At 31.7% G+C, this 19,681-nt stretch overlaps 1 protein-coding gene across 2 annotated transcripts in view; it reads right to left on the bottom strand.

Moving 5' to 3' along the window:
• LOC106710332 (gamma-aminobutyric acid type B receptor subunit 1) overlaps nucleotides 1–19,429 on the bottom strand; it is a 40,489-nt gene extending 21,060 nt beyond the window's left edge. For both annotated transcript variants that reach the window (XM_045686381.1, XM_045686380.1), the window contains exon 1: nucleotides 19,395–19,429. The gene's annotated coding sequence lies outside the window, so the exon portion shown is untranslated. The remainder of the gene's footprint in view (nucleotides 1–19,394) is intronic.
• Nucleotides 19,430–19,681: the final 252 nt, after the last annotated feature.

Raw genomic sequence — 19,681 nt, 5'->3', positions numbered from 1 at the left:
TTGTGTAAACGTGTGAAACGCCACTGGAATAGTCAATTGATCACTTATACTCCTATCTAAGAGTCGAGGCACTGAAAATAAATAAAGTAAAACTAGTTATCGCTCCCAGCTCTGTCCGCGCGGTTTTTAAAAAAAACCTAATTAGTAGCCTACGTGTTCTTCTATGTTCTACATCTATATCTAATTTCAGAGAGATCTATGCCACCGTTCTGGAGGTGCCTTCTAACAAACATCCGTCCATCCGTACATAAAAAATTCATGGAACAAATGCCTATAATTTACCACATATGGTCGAAAAGTATCTTATTATTTTCTTTCATTCGTTTTAAAATATTAAAAATATATACATATATGTTTTAAAATTTTAGAATACAGCGTACTTAATTTCTCAAACGTAACAAAGCATTCCTTCACTGTGGTGAACGTCAACGAGATTTAAATTTAATATTTTATAAGGTATTTTATTAACAAGATTTCTTCTCTTTGAGCATCGTTGGCTGCCGTAACAACCTTAGTTAACGGTTAACGAACCAAAATACGGAACTAGTCTTCCAAATGGCCTGAAATTTAATTAAAACTGAACCAGCATAATCTATTAGTAAATATTCTGGAGTATACAAGAAAGTAATTATCTCAGTGAATTTAAAAACAACATTTTTCGGTTAAATTTTTTCAATCAATTGACAATACAAACTGTATAAAAAAATAAAAACTACTTTATGAATGTATTATTAGTTATTCTGTCGTTGTTGTTTTTGAAAAATTATAAACAAAAGATGTAAAGTTAATTACATAAAATATTAACTGAATAATTATACCAAAAAGCCAGAACAATTTGTCTCCCATTTAAAATATCTATAAATATCTATAAGTATATATATTATTAATTTTGGTAAGATGTTTGGGATCAACTAATATCGATAACAATAAAGAAGGTAAACTTGATAACACAATTATTTATTCTCTTCCGTAATTCAATTGTCAAAGCCCGTATTTTTCAACTCAATAAAAAAAACCCTTTACCTCGCAAGAACATTATTTTATAATTATTTCTAAATTAAGTTGTGTTATTTCTATGGCATTGTATACTGTAAAATGTCCATAAGTGCAGTGTTATTAAAATAATATCACGCAGCGTGAAGTTTGTCTTGACCTAAATTTATGTTTTATAAAAAATTTAATTTTTTTCTCCATCCAAGAAGCACAAATAAAAGTAATTTATAAATGTTTTTTTAATATTTGGTCTATCGGTTTAACTTAATGTAAAAAACACATAAAAACAGATGGGCATCAAAGATCATTATCTCCTAGTCCTTTTCCACCTAATATGGGTGCACTAGTTTTTTATGCAGATCTACCATTCGAAATTGTAGTCTTCATTCATTTCTTAATCCTTCTAAAATCCATCCATTTCTTCCTAGGCCTAGCCCTATCGAAGATATCCATTCTATTTTACTTCATACAATTCATCTGAAAGCAGTGTAACTATCAAGTCTATCTTTGTTTTTCAGGCCTAAGGTATTTTAGCCCGTTAGCTGGTTTTAGCGTGTTCTATTTATATTGATTCTCTGTTGACCTACTTGTTCACACAATCCCTAAAACAGACTCCGAAAATACATGCGCCTATTTAGACTGAAACATATATGTAATCCAAGAGATATTAACAATATGAGTACCAAGCTCTGTACAAATGTTTACATGTAGTGCAATTAAACCTTAAATTTACTATTTTACTCTATATTTTAAAACCTTACTAAAAAAAAAAACATTGTGCGCAATGAACGATACAATTATTATGAATTGATTGCAATGAATCAATATTAATATTGTAAATGATGCTAAAGCTAGGATGGATGCTTGTTCACAGGTACCAAACTTCACGACGGCTAAATCGTCCAAAATTTTACGAATCATAGATTTCTGTCTGTGATGAAGTAAAGCCAAAGAAGTAAGGCTTCTTTTTATCTTTTGTGATATATGGCGTTGTGGATTTACGATATTTTTAATAAAACTTATTTAGTAACCTATGTATGTGTTCTTTTAGACTATGTTCTACAACTATGCAAAATTTTTTATGAGATCCGTTTAGCAGATCTGGAGATACCTTGTAACAAACATCCAGCTATCCATCCGAATATCTAAACATTTACATTTATAATATTAGTAAGATAAAATAGTACATTTACGAGAACAACAATTATCTTTCATTGTCATTTATGGCTTTAAATCTTCACAACATCTCCTATTATTACTCCACGTGGATAAAGTTACATTAAACTATCGTATTTACTTTCCCTTGTCTTATATAAAGCGCTCTGAAAGCTTTAGACAAGGGTTCGAATAAGCGACAGAGACATTTAACGATTAAATTAGATTCAAAACTTTTTGTCATTGACAAATATTTACGGATTAATATAATTAAAGTATGTTTATAATATTTAGAAATAAGATAGTAAAATACAAGTATATATTATGGAATTACAGCCATGATTAGACTAGACTTAAGATTACATTTTAGGACCTTTTTTGAAATATTTGTAGGAAACCTAATAAATTATATGAAGGAAGCAATTGCCTGTAAAATTTCTATTTACGAATTTCATCTTCACTATGATACAAATTTTACTATTGTCTTTTTGTGTTGCAATAATTTAGATCTAAACCAAGAAAAAGACAAAACCCTAAAAATATATGTAACTTTGTTCAAATTCGATATTTGAAATTTTCAGTCACTATTCTTGCATATTTGTAACTATCTGTTTTATCGTTCAGTCCTATTTTCCCATTCAATTAAAGCCGGCATATTTGTCTGCGTAAGTTAATCTGTATGGTCAACGGACATAATCCGGGAACGTTCACAACTCACGTTAATATTACACGAAGTCACTCCAACAGACAGTTATAATTTATATAAACATTTCAATAATTAAATTATGTATTGGCTACAAGGTATTTCTCGCCGGAGGTTTAAAATATCAATACATTTGAAGTTTTAAAATACAATACACAACAGAAATTTTTAAGCTTAAAGTGTTGTGATTGCCAGAGATTATTACAGAGATTTACTTAATTATGCTTAATAATATTAAACCAATGTGGTATACATGCATTTGTAAAGTAAAAAAAAAAACAAAATGTAATCTAAAGTAAAAAAATAAATTACATTAATTCTCGGTTCTTTAGAAACTAAAATTAAGTTTAGAACATCCAGTAAAGTTAATACATATTAATAACGTGCATGGCAATGCCTTGAAACTCGTAAATGTTCAATTTGACCGGACAAGGGTTTTACAGTTTCAGTGAAAGCGTCCATGTCGTTCAGCGTTGACCTTTAAGTTATTCACTGAGCTTAATTAAAGGCTTTAACTTGACAAAGCTTAATTCCATTGTAATTATTTAAGTCTATGCAATAGTACATAAGTTCGGGATAATGTATTAATGTAGAGTTGTGTTTTGTTGAGATAAAATTACTAAAGTTGTATTTTTAAGTTTCTATAGGTACTTCATAGGTAAGGCTTAACTTCCTATAAGGAAATAACCATTTAAACTTAAGTTTAATATTAGTTAATTAATCTCAAACTGTTATCAACTTTGTTGCTACTAAACGCAAACTGAATTATTGTATACGCTGTATTAAAATATTAAGTAAGTAGTTGATGCTCGAACATTTAGGATAGGCATTATGAATGTTTCATTATGACCAATTTACGATATGAAATGTTGCATATAATATATCCAGACATTTTGGTAACTTAACCCAAAAGGGATCAGTCATATATATAAAACAACTGAATATACAATAATACTGTATTCTTTTTAAGGCAAAGGTAAAGTAAAAATCGATCCTCTCTACCTCTTATCACTGGTCGATTGGCAATCAGCGTTCTTTTGTCAAAGTTCAAATAACCGACTGTGGATTGCTCTTGACCTAATTCTCATGCAATACAATGTATTTATTTGAATGTTGAAAGAACCAGCTACGCTTAAAAAAGGTGTATAAATCACTGTCATAACGAAGCCTTAAACATATTTGTATTGCATATATTAATTTTGTATGTCTTTTAGTATGCAATTGGATTGCTGTTTTCATTTGAGTTTATAAAGTTCACTTTCGTAGAGTCAAATGTAAATGAGTATGGTTTAAACTTGACACAATTTCACATGCCTACGGCTCTATTCTTGCATGCAATCTAAAAATCGAAAGTTATTTACTCAAAGGGAGGAACCACTGTAAAGTAACCGTGTTCACTGCTGTAATACTTATATCTTACTAATATTATAAATGCAAATGTTTGGATGGATGGATGTTTGTTAGAAGGTATCTGCAGAACGGCTTAACGGATCTCGATGAACTTTTACTTAAGTTGTTTTTAATGCCGCGCGGACAGTGTCGCAGGCGACAGCTAGTTCATTAATTTGCTACATCTTTAAAAAAAAGACGGAGAGGAATGACAGTATGTTTTATACAAGTTTCTTTCACAGTGGAAATTCGCAGTTAGACTATGCTACTTGAACTTGCATTACTATTGATACTAGTATTTATTTAGTGTCATTAGGTTGTAAAAGAAATTGTAATAAATAGTCATGAACGTAATATCACAAAAGACCTGCATTGGTTTAATCAACTGTTTTTTCCAGTGGTTAACCATTATAACGAGGCTACTTTTCATCGCACTCAGTGTAAAAGCGGCACTGAGACTGTTTGTAACAGGCTTTACTAACCGCTAACGAACCAGAAAATCTATCTTGAAAATTAATTAAATCTCTTTGTGATTTAATAAGTTACAGCAAAATTTTTAAAATTAACCTCATTTACTGCAATATAATTTTAATAATTTAAAATACATTTCTGAAGTGAAAAACAGGGCAGAAAATTATTTAGCACCGCACCGTGGAGTGGTACAACGCTTACAATAGTCACTGATAATATCTGATATAAAATAAATACACTGTCATTTGTCTGATTATCTTTGAAATTTTTCAAAATAATATTTTGAATTTAAAGAAAACATAACCGTGTTTAACTGCCGTATTGCACTGTAACGCTAGCAAAGATAATCGGAAATGAGAACCGATCGATATCATTCTTAGATTACATTGCCACTCAACATCTGTTAGGCTGTTGCAGTCAAATTTTTTAAGATTTTTCGATGTTTCACTCTAATATCATAGTTGTTTAGAAAGAAAAGCGTGGTGTTAAAACACTTTATTATGTAATACATTCAATTTGAATGAGTAAATGAAAATTAAGCACAAGTAAGCGTGGCAATGAGTTATTTAAACGACGCGATTGAAACAAGCGCTTGTTGATTTTGAGTCGAGATTGAATGGTGTCGCGAACGCACGCGAATTAGTTCGGTAAAAAACTAAGTATTTGAACTAGCAACATTTTGCTCCTGTCAACTGCAGAATATTTTAATTATGGAGGGTAATGTTTTACTCACTTTAGCTGAATAATATAAAAGGGCACACAGAGATTGAGATTCAGTTTTGATTCAGAGTTACAGTTGGTAAGCGATGAATTAGAGAACCAGTTGGTAAGCGATTAAACAATTACCATTAATATCAGACGTACTGTTTATATGCGATGTTATTGTGTCGTATCACTATCACTGCGGTGAGTTGTTTGTTCATATTTAACAGAGAAATTCAGACCGTGTGGACAGGGATGGCTGTAAGGGGTGGTGGAGGCCATTGGGGGGTTGTAAAACCCTTGCTCTAAGATGTTTATCTTAGATAGACATGTGCGGGGTTTAAAACCCTTGCTTTAGGATGTTCATTTTAGACAGAGATTGTCGGGTTGCAAAACCCTTGCTTGAGAATGTTCATCTTACATAGAGATCGACGAGATGCGTAGGTATCTCGATGAAGTGACGGGTGCAGCCCGATTTAGAGTTATTATCGACGGGATACGTAGGTATCTCGATTCAGTGATGGATGTATTCCGATTTAGTTATTATCGACGCGATACGTAGGTATCTCGATTAAGTGACGGGTGCAGCCCGATTTAGAGTAAATATCGACGTGGTACGTAGGTACCTCGATTCAGATACGTGTGCACATGCGTGTGTAGGTACGTATAATTATAGTAGACAATTCGTGACTACAGCATACAGAGAAGTAGTTCACGACATGGTGGAGGTGCGCCGGATATCTTTCAGATGGAACCCAGGAACAGATGTCAATTAAATCAGTTTGATATAATCATTTACAGAGTTAGCTATCTATTATATTGTTTTAATTTACAGATATCAATTCAATCAGTTTGAAATAATCATTAACAGAGTTGGTTATCCTTGATATTGTTTTAATTTAATGTCACAACAGCAACGTAAGTGTGCCGTTGTATAGACAGTTATCAGCCATGTAGATGTGCTGTTGGTCAGACAGTTAACAGCAATGTAGGTGTGCTGTTGTATAGACAGTTATCAGCCATGTAAGTGTACTGTTGGACGGACAGTTATCAGCCATGTAGATGTGTTGTTAGACAGACAGTTAACAGCCATGTAGATGTGCTACTAGGTAACAATTTTAGAATTAATTTAATAAGCCATGAAGATGTACTTTTGTGTAAAATTTTGTGAAGTTGTTAAAGATGTTCCGCTGTCAGATTGTATTTTTTGAATACTTCTGGAATTTCATTGTAAATCAGAAATGGGGAGGACCTTGTGGGTTCTATCTCAATCTAATATAGTTGTTTCCTTAAGATTGACATTGTTGTAATATTCAACTCAGTTGTACAGGTTTTAGTTACCCCTAAACATGAGAGACATGTTTAAAGATGTTGAGTGACTCCAAGGAAATACCTTTGGTTGAAGAATTGTGAGTAAATAGCAACTGAACTTGAAACGATGCTCCTGTCATGTAAGTCTCCTTAATAAGCAGGAAACCAGAAATCATGTTGATGACTATCAGACGATGACTATAACATAGGAAACATGGTGAGCTCAATCCATTTTTATACCTATAACTACTTATTAGGAAATCATAGCCTTAAAGTACAAATGAATATCTTTAACCAATTTGTAAAGATACAGGTCACAGTTTAATGTACATGTGTAATGAGTATAGTCACCTAATGGTGATGTTTTAGTTTGTGTTTAAAAGAAATATCTTTTGCTGGTATTTATTCCAGATTACACATTGATACCTCTGGCACTTTTTCATTCCACCAAAACTGTTGTATAATAGATATTATAGCTTTTACTTGTATGACATGTAATTTATATATTAACAATAAAATTGTAATTGTAATGTTTTCTAGTTTTTTCAGGATTACAAATAGCAAAATTTGACACTAAACTTCATTTTACTTGATGAGTTATTAGAGACAGTGTCTCCCACCACATATCCAAGAGTGTATTTTGTAAGACAGGGCCATTATACAATTTAATATTACCATTCAAAAGTATGGTAAAATATACATCAGCTCCTATAAGTGATGAAAGCTTTTCAGGTACATTGAAATTATCATCAGACAAAAATACATTCTTTGGTAATTTGTACTGTTTTATATCAATCTGTTGTTAAGTCAACTGTGTGGTTATAGAATGTAGTTTATATTACATTTAATGTGCATTTGCACACCTTGCACTGGAGAATAAATATCAAGATTTACATAATTATTTATGTTGTTACACTTGTTGCCAGTACCCTTAATATTGGTTGCTTGATAAAAGGGTTTCAGGGATAACCTTGCCATTATTATGACTATAGAGATGATTTCAAGAAGTATGTTTATTTCTAGAATTTTGTTTCTTTATCATTTGCTACTTTATGTTGATATTGAAAAGCATGTTTACCAGGCCAGTAGATTTAGCACATATGTAAAATCTAGTAAATCCATTAAGATGTCAGAACAATAATGTTGAATATTTGTATGTTCAAAAATGTTAGACAAGAATTCAAAGTTCAAAGGTCAAATCTTGACAAGTGTTGGTTAATTCAAGACATAGTGTGCTGTTGTATGGACATTTTTAGTGGAATTAATTTCACAACAGCCATGAGGGTGAGCTGTTGTGTAAGCATTTTAATAGAATTGGTTCTTGATGAACAAAGTTAGTAGTCAAATTAGAAAGTCAGTAAGAAACTCCTGTGATTGTAAACATTGTTTTATTACGCTTTAACATTAATTCATGTTGTTGTCCCTTGCCTAGGGGCGGGAGTGTCGCGAACGCACGCGAATTAGTTCGGTAAAAAACTAAGTATTTGAACTAGCAACATTTTGCTCCTGTCAACTGCAGAATATTTTAATTATGGAGGGTAATGTTTTACTCACTTTAGCTGAATAATATAAAAGGGCACACAGAGATTGAGATTCAGTTTTGATTCAGAGTTACAGTTGGTAAGCGATGAATTAGAGAACCAGTTGGTAAGCGATTAAACAATTACCATTAATATCAGACGTACTGTTTATATGCGATGTTATTGTGTCGTATCACTATCACTGCGGTGAGTTGTTTGTTCATATTTAACAGAGAAATTCAGACCGTGTGGACAGGGATGGCTGTAAGGGGTGGTGGAGGCCATTGGGGGGTTGTAAAACCCTTGCTCTAAGATGTTTATCTTAGATAGACATGTGCGGGGTTTAAAACCCTTGCTTTAGGATGTTCATTTTAGACAGAGATTGTCGGGTTGCAAAACCCTTGCTTGAGAATGTTCATCTTACATAGAGATCGACGAGATGCGTAGGTATCTCGATGAAGTGACGGGTGCAGCCCGATTTAGAGTTATTATCGACGGGATACGTAGGTATCTCGATTCAGTGATGGATGTATTCCGATTTAGTTATTATCGACGCGATACGTAGGTATCTCGATTAAGTGACGGGTGCAGCCCGATTTAGAGTAAATATCGACGTGGTACGTAGGTACCTCGATTCAGATACGTGTGCACATGCGTGTGTAGGTACGTATAATTATAGTAGACAATTCGTGACTACAGCATACAGAGAAGTAGTTCACGACAAATGGTAGGTAAATATGAAACAAGTAGGCAAGTCTGAATATTCATTTATCGAGACGAGTAGAGTCGGTTACTCGAGGCTATGCTAATATTGCTCTTTACATGTTAATGCACCAAGCACTATATGTTCTTAATTAAATGTACTCGAAGAAAATTAAAACGCTGATAGGTTTATTATTTCGGCAGTGCAGAAATTTATGAGATCAATATTGTTTTTAAGATTAACTCTTATGTTCTTGTATACTGGTAGAAGTAAGTTTTTATTGACTATAATGTATGGAAAATTAAAAACCAAGTTTTTTTAACTATTCATTAAGTTATCACTACGGGAGCCCAGTATTCAGTACGAGATATCAACGCTAAACTGCTTTTAAGGAATCATTTAACGAATATTGCTGTAGAAAATGTGATTTGTTTCACTTCAGCATCTCATCATCGTTAGTACAAAAATAATTCAGAATATTGAGTTATAAACATTGGATGTTGCTATTCCTAATTGATTATTAATAACAGTAATTAGATTGAGTCTGCAGAGTTTAAGTAACAACTCAGAGAAGTTAAAGTTTGTTGACTTTCACTTTAATATTGTTGCAATAAGGCTAATGGATGTTATTAATATCAGATCCGGCAACTTGAGCTGTCGTCGTAAATAGTTCCGCTATGAATTCCAGCTCCTCGTCTTCCCCCTTCACTTTGTTTCAAATAAACACCCAACTTCCATTATAATCTTCTTCAATTAAGTATACAAATAGCTTAAAAGCTTTCAAATGAGCACTGCATACTAAGCATTTAAGGAATATTTTATTTTATGGAAATTGTACATTTGAGAAATATATAATTTTTAAAAAGCATTTTAGTAACATCTTACTAATATGCGAATTTTAAGATGGATGGATGGATGGATGTTTGTTTGAAGTTATCTCCAGAACAGCTCAACGGATCTTGATGAAATTTGGCACGGTTGTAGAACATAGTCGGGAAGAACACATAAGCTATTTATAAAGTTTTTATTCAATGCCACGCGGACAGAGTCGCGGGCGACACCTAGTTTATAAATAAATGTAAGGCATTTGTATCTATTATACTCGTTCGGTGAGATTGCAATGATCTTTAAGAAATTACTGTTATATTTTGAATGTTCTAAATGATGTAGGTTTGATTTGATTCACTTATTTTCGTATAAGTAATAAATATTTATGAGTCGTAAAATTGTCAGTCAGATACTTTTAATTTTAAACACAAATTAACTAGTACGTGACAGGAGGAATGAGTATGAAATCTTGTATTTAGACCTAAATAAGATTGTAATGTGTAAAGTTTTTCGCGTGTTTCTTTTATAAAAGGTATCCTTTGTTATTCGCTTTTGTTGATACCACTGCCGTTAGGGGCTATTGTCACATCACTTCCGTCGCGTCGCCCGATGCGGAAAATTCTTTCGTGTGCCCGCCTTACCTTGCATTCATATGCGATACCAGAAATTCTTTAATATATCTTTATGTACTTATCACATTGTTCAGATTTAGGTTATATAGCATTGCATTAGAAAATTAAAATCGATTGATATAGCGTAAACAAGATAAACAAAACATGAGTGGATATAAAATTTTGACGCGTTCCACATTGAAGAGAGAAACGAGCGGCTCATAAGCACGCTGTGGGTAATCATAACTCACGTAGAGAAAAAGCGGAAGGGATTTATTTAATACCGCGTAAACTTTTGCTGGGACAAAAGATCCATTTGTTAGCAAGCGGATTTCCCTTCGCTAGCAATGTTTGTGAAGTCAAATAATAATAACGCGGAGAATTTTATTGTTGCGTTATATAAGACTTATTTATAGTGCAAGTTAAAATACAGGTGCGGATTTATACGATCACATTTTAATCAAATAAAAGTTACCATATTCGGAATAAAAGAAATCGAAATGTAATTACATTTTTAAAGGTTATATTTTTATATTACGTTTATTTTAAATAATTCTATTTATATAAATTTGCCAGCTCTTTATGGCGATGTTTAACTTGAGACGTAAATCCTTTTATCTTATACCAACCGAAACTTATTGATTATAAATTTTGCAAACATGATATACTAGTATATCAGCAGAGTTATAGTTTGTGATCCTTATACAATAATTCACGTGACTCCAATAACGAGAACCAATGGAGTCATAAAAGCAACCTTTGTGGCAGCTACGACCGAAATAGCTGGAAAGATATGGTTACACAATGGTTACTTGTCATTAATTTTATAGACATACGTTATTTGTTTACATGAATTCTCGTTGCATGTATTTACGTACATTTTTAATTAACTTTTAAATCTTATCTCATGACCATTATTCGAGCAAATACGAATTTCCGAGATCTATCTTTTAAGAACTCTATCTTAAAATAGTATATTGTTCCAAAAAATGATTGCAAAATTAATGAGATGGTTCCTCCTCAAAATTTAACTTAACTGATATTTAATTTAAACTTTAACGACTATCCGTAGAACAATTAGAAGACTCCGATATCATTTATGAATAAATAACGATAAAGACAACTTTAAGAATTCTAATCTATTATTGTTACTACATAAGATATGTTAGTTCGTAACATTGCGGAAACAGGTAGATTGTAACAGTCCCTATCAGCTTTATCTTATCGTGATTGCCTCGGGAACACGTACAGGGGAGAGACAACCTGATTACGTCATCAGTCTACACTCGGACTGAGTCGTGGGGGTTAACGGCGTCATAAGTTACCTTCTCCACATACTTGTGACGGGAAAAGGACGACATCTATGTTGTACTGATATGTTAGAAGGTTTATGTTGTTCATTGCTTGTATTGTTATTTAAACTTAGAACAATTAAATTGTCTTTGAGTCATTGGCTTTTTGGTTCAATAATTTTCCTAACATAAAATATGCATAATATTAAATTTTATATTAATATCGAGATATAATACGGTAATCAATATTTTGGTATGCGAATTATTTTACGAAATTATTTTGATTTAATAGAATCGGTTGGTTTATTGAAATGTTCTAGCTATTTAAACAAGCTGTCTTCCGCAACTCCACGACAGGCGCCTATTTTACATAAATGATACTAATTTGTAAATGTAATTTATAATAATGAATTATTATTAATAACGTTACGATGAATAGCGATACTTTCCCGCAGCGTCTTTTTATCGGTGTAAATCTTCATAAGCGGAACTGTCATTTGACATTTCTATTTTCGAAGCTTTTAGGTCAGCATTTTTAAACTTTCAACTTTACCGTATCTTATTGGTAGTCCATAGCAAGGTTAGTTGGTTAAGTGGCACGTCCGGTGTTATGACGTTAATGTGCTTTGTGTATTATTTAAAAAATTATAATTTATTATTTATTCTGAACCTTTTAATTGCGTTTAGTTTAATGATAATTTTCGTGTAAATAAGAAACTTAAGGCATTAGAATAGGCGACTACTTTTAGTTATGCAAAATTTTTAGATTTGTTTTGTAATATTTGTAATATAATTCATAAACCCGGTTATTTTTTAATTACCGGAAAAAGGAAACAGATAAAGTAGCATACATATACGATCTTGAATGTGTCGTCATTATTTTTTCCAACAATGATAAAGTTTTCAACAAAGTAAATTTAAAAAATAAATCTGTAACATTGACTCAATACTTTTGGTTTTATCAATTAAAATGTTTTTTTTTTTTATAAGAGAAGGGGGCAAACGAGCAGCGGGAACACCAAGGTGTTCATCGACGCCCAAATTGCATCTTTTTATGAGTAGAATGTGCGGAAACTACTACAACACGTAGTAACAGCTCGAGCCCTCGAGTCTAGTTACTTTTAATCGACGTTTAGGCTAAGCGCCATCTGCACCCGATCACCTCAAGCACGGTGAAGCTGTAAATGCCTTTTCAAAGCTATTCAGTCACAAAAAACTATTATTACAAGTGTTGTTTTTGTGTGTGCGCGCACGCACACTGCTATATTTATTGCAATTGACTAATTAGTTTTTTATGATAGTTGTTCCATATTGATTTGTGATTTTTTTTTATTTCTTAAATACAATCAGTATCGCCAACAGAGAACGCTATATTTTTATCTGGTAATTAAAAATAATCATGTAGATTTTTATTTGAATGCGCTTTTCTTCTAAATAGTTAATTATGAATAATGTGATTAATTAATTACTAATTAATTATATTTTTGTATGCAGAACAACATTTATCATTCCAATTAGACATAATTAATATTTTCAGTATATTCTTGCTAGAGCGAATCTTAAAATTGTGAATCCAAGTTTAATGATTATGTAATTTAACCACGACCTTTAGATTACGTGTAATAATCGGTTATCGATAATTATACATACCTCTCCATACAGGGAAACCGATAATAACTTCCATCTCCATGTTACGTGACCTGAATGATAAATAATGTCTTCATACTCTCTTCCGGGATATTACATTCGATAACGCTTTTACGTGAACGCAAGAAATGAGACATATTTGACAAGATAACTTAAAAAAAGCATGTAAAACAAAGTAAAATGCAGTATTGAAATATTATAGTTAATTACTTATTTACGCTTGTGTACGTAAACTTCACGTAAATATCTTTACAAAATGTATTAAACGCTGTCCGGCTTATCCAGGCTTATCAACATAGGCTTAGGCATATCATAGGCTTATCAACTTTAAGAAAAGTAAGTTGCCACCATAAAGGTATACTAAAACGTTACAAAAATACTTTTTTTATAATCTGTCCCTCAAATTAATTTTGTGAGCGAACAAAGTCATACAAAATCAGGGATTTGATTAATGATCACTATCACTCACTGCCGTTGTGATGACACAATATTTTTATTGTATTTTCATGACATTGTGAACGTTGCCATCGAATTCGACTTCTGGTGTGGCAATTGTATATTGTTGTCTCTTTTTTGTCAAAGTAAATGAAAGGGATGATAATATATCCATCGGTAACTAAAATTTGAATACATACTATTTATATGCAAATAATTATTTGTACAGAATAAAGGTTAACGCGCATTAAACTTCCCATCAACCTGGCATCGCCCCGCCTCGACCTCTTCGATTGAGAGGTTCAAAAAAATGGTTTAAAAAATTAAAATTAAATGAAAATAAAACAGTTATGTAAAAAATTCTACTAGTCTTCTAGTTATTTAAAAAAAAAAACAAAAAAAAATGGAACCCATCTGCAAGCACTTCCTTTCGATTAAAATAATTTTTATCAAAATCGGAGCACCAGGGGCGGAGCATTGCGGTAACATACATAAAAAATACAGTCAAATTGATAGCCTCCTTCTTTTTGATGTCGGCAAAAAAATAGGAATTTTCCTAGTATTTATTCTGCTTACAATAGTTTCTCATGAAATTAATATGGGTATAGTCATAATTCAAATTAAGAAAAGCGAAGAGGATTCGTATAACGCTTGTCAGAAAAGATGTTTCGTAATTTGTTACCGGATTTTTGTTAACATGTCTGGATTAACAAATCTTTTGATAAAATATACTACAATTTGTTACTACTACAGAGCCTCAGAAATTTTATAGGAATAATAAACAACACACTTTCAAATAAATCGTAGTTATTTGGAACGGTAAATCTGATATTTTATTCATGAAAATAGCTCAAAGCCAATAATTAAGAAATATAATAGACAATTTCATCTAGAGATGATAACATACAGAAATAAATAGACAATTTTGTCTAGTCAAGAAAAGCTATGATCGAAAAATATCTTTTAATATACAACATCTTATATTTATCCATTTTCTTGTCTCGTATCAGTACAATGTTTCCATTTAATGTTCAACATTTTCGTATCTTATTTTCTGTTATCTTTTACGTTTTTCCTCTTTTCAAGAATAATAAGCAGTTATTCACTGTTATCTACTACTGACATGAAATTTGTGCATATTATATAAAATTAAAAGCCATTAAAAGTTATTTATAATAAAAAAATACATATTACATTAAAATGATTTGAATAAGTTGTCGCCCGCGATTCCGTCCGCGCGGATTTGAAAAAAACGTATTATGTAGCCAATGTGTTTTTCCAGACTATGTCATACGCCTGTACCGAATTTCATCAAGATTCGTTGAGCCGTTCTGGAGATACCTTCAATCAAACACCCATCCATCCATCTAAACATTCGCATTTATAATATTAGTAAGACTATAAAAATCATTTGGATTTTTTTCGCAACATTCTCTGACTCATGGTAAATAATTGATGACTAGCACATCCTGTGTACAAGATAAAACGAACCCTTACAAGGAAGATGAGAATAACCGTAATTCACGCTAAGAGCGGAAAGGATCCGTGTTACTTTGGTCTGGAGGGTTTGTGTGTTTTCTACCGGGTTTTTGATTAAAAATACTTTTTTTCTTGTGAAAATTAAAACATCAATTTTCGTTACAAACAAAATATTTTTGAAAGTTTAATTATTTTTGATGGTTTTTTGGTGAAATTGAACTTTAACTTTATATTAAAAAATTTATTAATATAATAATAAACACAATTTGGATTCGACTACTTTCATAAGTCATAAGATTGCAATAAACAGTTTGAAGGATTACAAGTAGGTTGTTTAATTTTTTTAAACAAAATATTATCACAACTAGAATGTACGTAAATTTTCATTCCAATACTAAACGAGTACGAAATTTAATAGACATAGAAAAACCTTTCAATATTTCACTTCAAGGATCAAAAGACATTTAAATATCTCGACCTTACTGTGACTGAAATTTTGCTTATAGGTTTATGAAAGATAAAAGATAAATAATTTAACATTTATCTTTTATTAACTTCAACAGGGACAAGCTTACGGGGACTTGTTCGTATTTATGTTCGAGGTAATTCCAAAGTTCGCATTGAATTCAAATGAAGCGCCTCCAGCCATCTCAAATAACCTTTTACATGATTCTTCTATACACAGTAAAGCCTTTTATCTCCCCTTGGGTTAGTACATCTTTTAAAATCCAGTTTAATATGTTTATTGAATATTATTTCTAATATAATTTCGATGATTTAAATTCATTGAAATTAGAACATATTAACTTTTTTAATATTGCTCTTATTTGACTCCTAGAGTGCTATTTATAAAATGACTACCGCCCGCGCCTCCGTCCTCACGAAATTAAAAAAATAATAATAAGTTAGTCTATGTGTTTAATATACTTGCCAAACTTTTACGTGCCAAATTCCATCAAGATTCGGTGAGCCGTTACGGAGATAACTTCTAACAAACATCCATCCATCTAAACTTTCTCATTTATAATATTAGTAAGATATTATGTAATCTATATCTTCTATATATATAAAAGAAAGTTGTGTTAGTTACACCATTTATAACTCAAGAACGGCTGAATCGATTTGACTGAAAATTGATGGGCAGGTAGCTTAGAACCAGGAAACGGACATAGGATAATTTTTACCCCGTTTTCTATTTCTTATTCCGCGCGGACGGAGTCGCGGGTAAAAGCTAGTAACAAGATAAGATAAGAAAATCTGCCTATGTTTCAACTCAAAAATTTAATCCAGCGAACAACTACATCTTTGTACTTTAGAATAAGTGCTAATCCTATTCAATTTAGAAAAAAAACGTTATAAGGAAGCAACAGGTTAGCTAGTTCAATTAAAATGTCTAATCACAAGATCTGTTCCGCACTGGAACTCGAAGAGGAAATAGCTTCGACGTCCTGTCTAAACAGGAAGTCATGTCCAGTAGACTACGTATTTAATTGCTCAATAGCGTATATTAGCTCTGAAATATTTAAAAGTGACAATTCTAAAATTAAATTAACTCCGGGACTTGTTACAGAAATTATAACTGTTGTTTTGTTTGTCTGTTATTGGAATCAAGTTAAAAATTTACATAAGATCTTTAGTAATTTTCGGAATTATTATGGTTATAAAAACATCAATATATCATTAGGATCAAAATAGTTTAAATTAATACATTGTCTGTTTATATAGATTAACCATGGAAAAAAAATCTTGTTACAATATATCGGTTATGTGCATGAAAAACCACGATAACGTACTATAAAATCGCATATAAATATCCTAAACGGTTACCATTTTCCATATCAATGATTATTTATTGAAATGAAAATGTTCTATCAATTTTTTTCTTGATTTCTCCTCGTCGATTTTACTATATAATCATTTACATAAATTTACAGAAACATTTTCTTGGAGCGTATCCCCAATTCACTCAACTGAGTCAGCATAACCTTTCAAATATCTTAGTGTAAATAAAATATAAGTACACAATCCAAGAAATGGTATATTGGGGACTATGAAATATCCACTTTTACTATTATAAATAACAATTAAATAATAAAAACACAAAATTTATCACTAAATATATTAAGAATATACTAATCTTTTACATTCCATAAACTTAAAATCAATACATGTACTCATATAAAATCGGGCAAAATAAATGTATATCAAATCACGTGTGTATGGCAAATTTAATGCAACATCGCAAATTTTGCTACGTAAAAAAGCTGTATAGACCGCTAGGAACGTCGTGTAAAACAAGCACCCTCCCACACTTTGGCTTGCCTCTTGATGTTATTTTAACAACCTCTCCATTAATTAAAAGTTTTTCGCACGTCGTGTCAACCCAAAGTTTGTTTCAATTCTCTTACTTAAAAATTCATAACATAAATTTAACCTTAATTGAGTTTCAAGTTAGTTTTTTGTTTGCAAAAATTTAATGGAATAATTTGTGTATTAGCCAGATAACGATAAAAGAATACCAACATATTAATTACACTGAAGATTTCAAATAAACTGAATACATTTCGATCAAATGTTTATACATTAAACATTAAACATGTTATGTTTGCAATACCCAGTGAATGGAAAATCAAACTAGAACTGTTTTCATTTATACCTAAGCAAATTTGCATTAAAACTTTTTAAGTAATTTTTCATTTGATTCCATATTTCATATTCAGCTATTTTTAAATATCATCAATCGAATTAGACTGCACAAGACATTTACTCTTAATCGAGGTTTAAATATTAAAGTGATAAATATCAAAACCCTCAAATTTCGATCCAAAAAATCACAAAATTTGTTAAGGTTAGAAATCGAATCATGCACCTGAGACTACTTAGCTACGTTTCCCTTCGTACGTACGTACGTAGGGGAAATTCTATTGCTTGTTTATACAGATAATAAATTTCAGTGAATTAAAAACCATATAAATTTGAACAGCAGTTAACTTGTGAAAATTTAATGAAGCTTTAAGCTTCATTACGGTCAAAGTGAATTACGGCATTAAATGTGCGCCATTTCCAAGCTACGTAATTAGGTATATAAAATATTAAAGATTACAGAAAGTTAATCTTATTTATTTAATTTTTTATTAAATTAACATTATAATGATAACGCAATGCGTTTGAGAGTAAATTGATTAAGCTAATAATAATCGCAAATAATTTTTATGTATTTATTTAGAAAATTAAATGTGAAAAGAAAATTTTAAAATCAAACAAAAAACCTAGTGTTTCAATTACATTTTAGCTTAAACATAACACCCTTTTATCCCATGCTGATAGTACCGCCGTTAGGTCTAACGCCGGGCGCAATTTTTAACAAATTAGGATTATCCAAACATCATCAAAGCAGTATTAGTAATACATATTGAAGGGTAAAACCTACTCTTTTACTCGTATGGCCCAGTTGACGTCCATAATATCAATGAGTGGCGGTCAAAGGGTTACTATACGTGTTTAACTAAAATGTATCTAACTGTATTTTTAAGTAACACAGTTTTTAAAGAGTTAGTTCATGTGACACAATGGAATATTACACAACATATAGACTGACCGCTGACTTAAACGAAATCAATCGAAGCGTATAATTCAACACCCTGTGTGCACACGCTTGAGAGGATTTTGACAATGCCATCACATTTCATAATCTGTTATTGAACACTCAATTACTTCAATTTAATAGTTATCACTTAAATAAGAGAGCGTCGGTGGCTGAGGGCGTCGGTGGCTCAGGGGTTAAGCACTTCACTTGCAATCTGCAGGTCCAGGGTTCGAATCCCGCCATGCACCATTGGGATTTTCGATTTACATATGTACATTTAGCCGACGTTCTAACGGTGAAGGAAACATCGTGATGTAATCTGCAGATATCTAAAAAGAAATTCAGTGATATGTGTGAAGTCAACCAACCCACACTAGGCCAGCATGGTTGTAGTCCACCTGAGTGAGAGTGGGTGAAACCTAGAAAAACCTAACTTAGGGTAAGCTCAAAGTTCCTCAATGGAGACGCATAGTGAGCTGATGATTACTTAATAAATAAGATGAAACTACAATATTTACATACTAAAAAAGAATAATGTTTATAGTTATAAATAAATAAAATAAGCTTACATAAGTTTATTTGTGCATCCATCCACGATCGAACTGTAACAAAGTAAACATTAATTTTGATAAAACAAAGGGAAACTCCCAAAGTTTACGAACATAAAACGGAATTCTATGTGTATGCTTTCCTTAAATTGTTTCCTCTTTCTCTCAGGGTCTTCGTACACAAGGCAACGTAAATGTTCGAAACCTGGCGATATTAGTCGCTAAGTGTCTTCCAATACAATGTCAACTGATTGTCAAAAGTTGTGTGTACGAAGTGTATGCAACACGATACTCGTGACGTAAGGAAA

This window comes from Papilio machaon, chromosome 3 (assembly GCF_912999745.1).
Source record: "Papilio machaon chromosome 3, ilPapMach1.1, whole genome shotgun sequence".
Classification (NCBI taxonomy): domain Eukaryota; kingdom Metazoa; phylum Arthropoda; class Insecta; order Lepidoptera; family Papilionidae; genus Papilio; species Papilio machaon.
Note: the sequence above shows the minus strand (reverse complement) of the source record. Positions and strands in the feature narration are given on the sequence as shown.